Raw genomic sequence first — 8,728 nt, 5'->3', positions numbered from 1 at the left:
TCTTTTATCAGAGGGCCCCAGATGTTTCAAGCTGCTTTTTTTTTCCTGGTTGAATTTTCAGGGAGAAGAGAGTGATAGTTTTTTGGAACAATTCCATTATGATTATGGCAATTGAATCCGATTGGCTCACTTGCCCACTGTTTTCCCCAGGAATGTAATATTCTCATTTCTTTACGACTAGCTTTCACTCTCGTCTAGAAACCAGAGTAGAGTCTACACTTGTCTTCCCTATTCACCATTTGTTTGTATATTAATTTTAGAATCTCTCTTATCAATTTTACAAATAAATCTGGGACTATGCTTGGAATCACACTGATTTTATAGAATAGCCTGAATAAAACTGACATCTTTACACTATTGAGTCTTCCAATTGATGAATGTGGTATAATTGTACATTTACCTAGGATGTCTTTAATTTCTTTTTTTAAGTATTTTTTAAAGACTATTTTATTTGTTGTTCTGTTACAGTTGTCCCATTTTTTCCTCCCCTTTATCCTCCTCTGCCCTGCACACCCCCACCAGCATCCCTCCTGCCCCCACCCCCTTAGTTCATGTCCATGGGTCGTAAATATAAGTTCTTTTGCTTCTCCATTTCCTATACTATTCTTAACTCCCTCTGTCTATTTTGTACCTACAAATTATGCCTCTTATTCCCTGTACCTTTTCCCCAATTCTCCCTGCTCCCCTCCCCACTGGTAACTTTCCGTGTGATCTCCATTTCTGTGATTCTGTTCCTGTTCTAGTTGTTTGCTTAGTTGGTACTGGTTTTTGATTTTTAGGTTCAGTTGTTGATAGTTGTGAGTTTGTTGTCATTTTAATGTTCATATTTTGATCTTTTTCTTAGATAAGACTCTTTAACATTTCATATAATAAGGGCTTGGTAATGATGGACTCCTTTAACTTGACCTTATCTGGGAAGCACTTTATCTGCCCTTCCTTTCTAAATGATAGCTTTGCTGGATAGAGTAATCTTGGATGTAGGTCCTGGCCTTTCATGACTTGGAATACTTCTTTCCAGCCCTTTCTTGCCTGTAAGGTTTCTTTTGAGAAATCAACTGATAGTCTTATGGGTACTCCTTTGTAGGTAACTGTCTCCTTTTCTCTTGCTATTTTAAGATTCTGTCCTTATCTTTAATCTTGGTAATTTAATTATGATGTGCCTTGGTGTGTGCTTCCTTGGGTCCAATTTCTTGGGATGCTCTGAGCTTCCTGGACTTCCTGGAAGTCTATTTGCTTTGCTAGATTAGGGAAATTCTTTATTACTTTTTAAAAAGATTTTATTTACTTATTTATTTTTAGAAAGAGGGGAAGGGAGGGAGAAAGAGAGGAAGAGAAATATCAATGTGTGGTTGCCTCTCATGTGGCCCCTACTGGGGACCTAGCCTGCAACCCAGGTATATGCCTGGACTAGGAATTGAACTGGCAACCCTTTGGTTCACAAGGTGGCACTCAATCCACTGAACCAGGGCTCCTCCACACCAGCCAGGGCTCCTTCATTGTTTTTACAAATTAGTTTTCAATTTCTTGCTCTTTCTTTTCTCCTTAGGCACCCCTATGATTTGGATATTGGAATGTTTAAAGTTTTCCTGAAGTTCCAAAGCCTCTCCTTATTTTTTTGAATTCTTGTTTCTTCATTCTGTTCCTGTTGAATGTTTATTTCTTCCTTCTGCTCCAAATTGTTGATTTGAGTCCCAGTTCCCTTCCTGTCACTCTTGGTTCCCTGTACATTTTGCTTTATTTCACTTTGCATAGCCTTCACTTTTTCATCTATTTTGCGACCATACTCAACCATTTCAGTGAGCATCCTGATGTCCAGTGTTCTGAACTCTGCATCTGATAGATTGACTATCTCCTTGTTGCTTAGTTCTGTTTCTGGAGTTTTGATTTATTCTTTCATTTGGGTCATATTTCTTGGTCTGGGCACACTGTTATGTTGTAAGGGGCGGAGCCTTGCTGCTTTGAGGGTTACTGTATGTTGGGGAGGGATCTGAGAGGGAACAATGACACTTGCTTGGCTCTTGCCCTGCTTTCAGTCACTTCCCCTGCTATCCACAAGGAAATTGGGCCTTTCTGCTGCTGACTCCTGGGTAGGTGGGCTTGTGTATGTTCTAGGATCCCGTGGGTCTCTTCAACAAACTCTCCTGTGAGACTGGGAGTTTCTCCTGTTGTTGCAACCCCCACAGATTTTTACAGCCAGAGGTTTTGAGGCTTTCTTTTCTTGTGCTGGAAACCTGGGTTGTGTTGTCTGTCTTACTCCCCTGTTGTTTCTCCCAGCTTATCTGCATATGAATGCGGGACCTCCCTGTCCACCAGCCACTGCCTGGCCAATCCTTGCTATGAGTCCTCTCCACCCTGGCTGCTTGTCTCTGCCACTCCTACCAGTGGATGAATGTGTCTTCTTTAACTCCTTGGTTGTCAGGCTTCCATACAGTTTGATTTTCTGGCAGTTCTGGTTGTTTTTTTAAAATTTTTGTTGCCCTTTCTTGGTTGTGTGAGGAAGCAAAGCATATCTACCTATGCCTCCATTTTGATAGGAAGTTCTTTGTCTTTAATTTCTTTTAACAGTGTTTTATAGTTTTAATTGTAGAGGTATTCAATACTTTAATTTATTTCTAGGTATGTAGTATGTTTTGCACTGTAAATATTTTTATTTATTTTCTTTTTGAAAATTTTAGGCTAGCATGTAGAATTGCAATTCCTTTTTGTACATTGATCTTTTATCCAGTGATATTTATAAATTCAGTTATTTATTCAAATATTTATGGCTTATTTTGAATTTCTGTGTATACAATTCTGTCAATACCAATAAAAGAAATTCTAAACTTTATCTTTTTTTTTGCCTCATTGCTTTACAGTGATGATAGAAATGAAAATGAGCATCTTTGACTTGCTTTTGCTCTTAGGGGAAAGTTTCATAATTCACCATTAAGTATAATAATAGCTGTAAGGTTTTTTATAGTTCTAATGGCATCTTTTTCACCAACCACATCATATGGGCTCTCTATGTTATGGAAGGAGTGTTAAAAAGGAAGGAGAAAATCCAATCAATACAGTATGAAAGACCAAGACTGCTGTATCTTTGAGTGAAAACATGACATGTTGTTATTATTATATAAGTATTGATAGTTTGATTTGACAAAAATGGCTAAGGTGTATTGAGTGATTACTCTGTGTCAGGCATTATTTGAAGCACTTTATAGCTATAATGCATTTATTCTTCACAAAAAATCTTTGAGATAGATGCTTTCATTATCCATATTTTACAAATGAGGAGAAAAAGGCAGAGAAACAGCTTGCCCAAAGTCACATAGCTTGTAAGTAGTTAAATCAGCGTGGCTTCAGAATTAACACTTTTGATGACTGCATGTTATTATTCAAAAGAGTAATTTTGGGAAATAATGCCTGTTGTGCAGCAGCAATGCTGACATTCTTTAGCTTCAATATTTAACTCAAAGTACCACTTCTGAATAGTAACTGTAATAGTTAATATTTTAAAACATTCACCCTGTGCCACATACTCATGAGTCCTCTTTTTGTTATATACTTTTCTTTATACAAAAACTTAAGCTTTAAACAATTTATTGCAAAATTTAATTTTATAAACTGATTTTCAGATGAACATCTTCCAGCAGTAAGCCTCTCATTTTGTTCAATCTTGTTTTTCCTTGTTTTGATTTTTTAACTTCTGTCAAAAAAACCCACATAAAATTCACCCTCCCCACAAAGTCCAAGTGTGGCACAGTGTCAGTCACATATACATTGTTGTGCAACAAGTCTTCAAACTCCCTTACCCCTGTCCTTCATGACTGAAATCATACCCAACATCCCCTTCCACCCCTTTCTCTCAGCCTCTGGTAACCATCATTCTACTTTTCTGTTTCTATCAGTTTAACTACTTTAGAGTAGAGTGGAGTAACTACTCCACTGTAAGTGGAGTCACGCAGTATTGGTCTTTTTGTAACTTTGGTCTTTATTTGTTATTTCACTTAGCATAATGTTGTCTAGGTTCATCCATGTTGTAGTGTATAAAAGCACTTCCTATTTTAAGACTCAATAATATTCCATTCATGTATACACCATACTTTCTTTATCTATTCATCTGTGAATGGATGCTTAGTTTTTTTCTACCTTTTGGCTGTTGTGAATAATGCAGCAATAAGCATGAGTATGCAGATATCTCTTCTCTAAGCCTCAGATTCCTAATAGCAAATTAGGATTATTTATATTTACCTTCCAAATAGGGCTGCCAGATTTGGCAGGAAAAAAAAATGCCCAAATTGGAATTTCAGGCAAACAATGCCTTTGGGACATACTTGTACCAAACAATTATTCATTGTTTATCTGAAATTTAATTTTAAATTTAATTTTGAAATTTCCATTTCAAATAAGAATCCCAGGAATTCAAAATTAATTTGATACTGCTATTTTTATGACCCTGGACAAGTTCAAGCTGTGATTCTGAGTACCTCACCTAACTTCTAAGTTTATTGCAAACTGTGATCTGGGGGCCCAATCTAGGCTGCCACATGTTTTCATAAATAAAACTTGGTTGGAACACAGCCTTGTTCATTTGTGTATGTATTGTCAGTGGCTACTTTTGTGCTATGATGACAGAGTTGAGTCTTCAATATTTACTGTCTGGCTCTTTACAGGAAAATTTGCTAACTCTTTCTTGATGTTATTGAGACAATTGTTTATGAGGTTACTGTGAGGAGAAAATGAAATAAAGATAAAGTGCTTAGGATAGTGTTTGGCACATAGTAAAGCATCAATAAGTAGAAGTTGTTATCATATTAAGAGGCCAAAGGAAAAAAATACACTAAGTTTCTAGAGATGTTAAAATGGCATTTGGTAAGTTATAACCCATTGCAGATTAGAAATCTTAACAGAACAGGAAAATAAAGAACAAAATATGTACACTGACCAAGAACTAGTATGAAATTTAGTGCTAGAAACTTGGAATCATTTTCATAGTGAACAGAGATACAAGTTCATTCTATCACTATTATGTTTCTACAAAGGTAGACTATGCTTTAGGACAGAAACACAAAAAAGGAAAAAGGCCACAATAATGAATAATTTCAGATAATTTAATTCTCAAGAAAAACAGCTAGAATCACTGTTAGAATAAAAAAGAGTGCTAGGTAGTGAAAAATTACAATTTAATTGTTTTCTAATATGCCATTAATTAGCAATAAATGAAACCAGTGCTGTAACTGAAATTAGCAACAAAAATATTACCAAGGAATGAATTCCATGAGAAATGAGAATAACTCATGCTAAGAAAAGCATGAAGCTCTTCTTGCAGACATAAACATGATCAAATATGGAAATATTTTCATGTTCTACCATGGGAAATGTTAGCAATAAAGATGCTGATATTCCTGATATTATTTCATCATTTCCATCCATGCCATTGCAGAAAATCAAAATTGCATGTGAATTTTTAAGTGGAAATAATAAATCTAACATTTATAGGGAGAGCCTTCCTTTTGGATATGTGACTAGAGGCAGCCAAGTGAATCTGCTCCAGGGCAGGGTAGGGCTCAGATGTAATTGAGCTGGACCAAGGACACTGTATTTTCCTCCTATGGTCTCTAAGATTGTGAAGTCTTCAGGGAATAGAGTTCATAGATCAATTTAGCTAATTATGACCTCTGTTCATACAGTGCTCAAGCTCATACTACCCTAAATAATCAGTCTGTGTCTCCAGCCTTTCAGGTTCCCAGTCCCTGCATAGCTGGCTTCATACCTGTGCCTCTTTCTTTCAGAACACGTAATCTCTGTCAGAAGGTCTGGACAGAGTCTGTTTTTCTGCCAGTCCTGGGCATACAGCCTCAGCCATTGCTCACCAGGCAGTATAGGGGCAGCAGACTGGCCCTGCTGGGTCAGGTACCAGTGGAGTCGCAGCTTGCCAAGCAAGTGTTGTGGGAGACAGTGGAAGGAGGAGGGACTGGGGAGCCTGTTTCCTTATTGTCAGGACAAACAGGATATTTCGGGTAGACAGACCAAAATGCAGTTTTTACTCCAGGCACTATGAAGTTCATGTTCTTGGTTTTGGTGGGAGGCTAAGAACTTTCATTCTGAGTTCTGCTTTCCTCTCCCAGTGATTCTAGCTCTTGTGGAAGTTACCCCCATGATGTCAGGAATCAGGCCTCTCTAAACTGTCCCTTAAATACTCATGAGGTGTTGATGAGGAGAATGTAGATGAAGACAGTAAGTGAGATATCATGAACAGTCACTGAGGACTTCCTTAGTTCCAGGCTCTGAGCTGAGTGTTCTTACAGCTTTTTTCATTTTATCTGCTTAATCGCTCCCCAACAAAGAGGAAGGCACATTATCATCATTTTACATATGAGTAAAGGAGCCCAGCATTTAAATATAACTAGTACTAGGTCATGCGGTAAAATAGGAGTAAATTCAGATTTGAATCCAGGTATCCAGACTCCAGATGTGGGATGGGTAGCTAGTATTCGCTCCTGTTAACCCAATTCATCATTTCACTTGCCAGGTCACTCCAGGCAAAGATGCTCTGTCCTCTTCCCTTTGGAGGTTTCCAGTAGACCTTAGTGGATAGCAATAGATACCACTTGCTACACTGACTATAAGGAAGGATAGCTGAGCTCATGGTGGGGATCATAGAAAAACCAGCAGACTATAATTTGGGGCACATCTTGCTCTTGTCCCCACTCCTAGATTTCCCTTAAATTGTCTTCTTTCTCCTTCATTCCTGTATATTAGCCCTTTTCAATCTCTAAAAGAGACATAAATTAATGGTGTTGGGTTCCATCCTTAGGAAACTAAATTCAGTTAAAAGATGTTTGGTAAAGACCTCTGACCTTCTGTGCTAAACTTTCTGAAGTGTTGGGAAACAATGAAGAAGTTTATCATATGGGCATGAGAAACTGACAATTTAATTTTGTCTGCTATATTTATAATCTTGTGAAATATGGGGCAAGTTCTTGGTATCTCTGACCCTCAACATTGTCATCTGAGTTGATCCCTAGTTGTCACAGCTGCACTGTTGCAGTATTAAACAATATTGTGGAAACTACATGTGTGATATGTGATGAATGTATATAGAGAGGACAAAATAAATTTCAGACATTATTATTAATATTAACAGGCTAGCTTTTCACACTTTGATGAAAATATCCTGTGATTTGAAGGTATGGGTCTCCCTGGATCTCTGACAGGACATTCTATTTTGTCCTCATACAAGTAGATACTGAGTGTATGATGGGAAATAACTGAATCTCACTGATTTCTGATTCCTCAGAGTCTATGCTGTCTTTGGCACAGAGTGGGCAGGAATATTCCATAGGATTAGGGACAAGATGCAATAGCGATTTGGTATTTCTATGACATGAACTTCCTATAAACCTATTATTTTCCCTTTATAAGATATATATCATTCAATTATCAAAAATTGTGGCAATTTTAAATAATGAAAAATTTGAAGGATGGAGAAGGGCAGGCTCAATTTTACTTCATAGACAGAGACACTTAGGATTTCACTTTTAGGATGTCAAGTCATTCCATGCTTAAGTTCCCTGGGATGAAGAAGGCTTTGACCTCTCTGCCTAACAACTAGTTTAATTTACTTGGCTTTTGGACAGTAAATGAAATTGTCTCGACAACTTCACTGATCAGGAAGTTGGATACTGGAGAAGGGAATGCCCTTTACAGAGAGTGAAGCCATAGCAGCCAGTGAGAAGAGATATCTCTCATTAAAAATCCCTAAATTAGGGTTTGGATTCCTTGGTTTCCATGAACTAAAATAAGATATTTTGGGTCTAATCTCCTGGAACAATGACTAGGCAGTGTCTCCATTTCTGAAAACCCAAGTAATAGACAAAAGCATTTAGAATTGCCAAGGTAATTGTGATGGTTAATTTTATGTGTCAACTTGGCTGAGCCATAGTACCCCAATATGTTTCTGTGTAAGTGTTTTTTAGATTGAAATTAACATTTAGATCAGTGGAATTTGAGTAAAGCGGGTTACTGTCTATGATATGGTAACCTATCATCTAATTAGATGTGTGTCTTATTTAATTAGTTCAAGGCCTTAACAGAACAAAGACTGACCTCCTAGAGGTAGTAAGAATCCTAATATCAGACCACCTTTGGACTTGAATTGCAACTTTTCTCATGTTTCCAGCTTGCTGGTCTGCCCTGCAAAATTTGGACTTAACAAGTCTCCACAATCAATTGAATCAATTTCTTAAAAGAAATCTCTCTATGTAAATATATATGTATATCCTGTTGGTCCAAAATTTGGACTTAACAAGTCTCCACAATCAATTGAACCAATTTCTTAAAAGAAATCTCTCTATGTAAATATATATGTATATCCTGTTGGTTCTGTTTCTTTGGAGAACCTGGACTAATACACTAATGTTGTCTTTTGACATCTCATTTTACATTCTCCCCAGAGGCAATACTTTTTTTCCCCCATTTTTAGTTTTATTTACTTATTTTTAGAGAGACGGGAAGGAAGGGAGAAAGAGAGGGAGAGAAACATTGATGTGTGAAACACAGATTGGTTGCCTCTCATACCCCGCCCTGGCCCACAACCCAGGTATGTGCCCTGACTGGGTATCCAATCAGTGACCTTTCAGTTTGCAGGTTGGCGCTCAATCCACTGGGCCACACCAGCAGGGCCAATACTTTCTCTTTCTTTTTTAAACTTCAAAATTTAGAATGAATGCTACCAATTGATTAGCAC

The sequence above is a fragment of the Phyllostomus discolor genome, chromosome 8 (assembly GCF_004126475.2).
Source record: "Phyllostomus discolor isolate MPI-MPIP mPhyDis1 chromosome 8, mPhyDis1.pri.v3, whole genome shotgun sequence".
Taxonomy (NCBI): Eukaryota; Metazoa; Chordata; class Mammalia; order Chiroptera; family Phyllostomidae; genus Phyllostomus; species Phyllostomus discolor.
Note: the sequence above shows the minus strand (reverse complement) of the source record.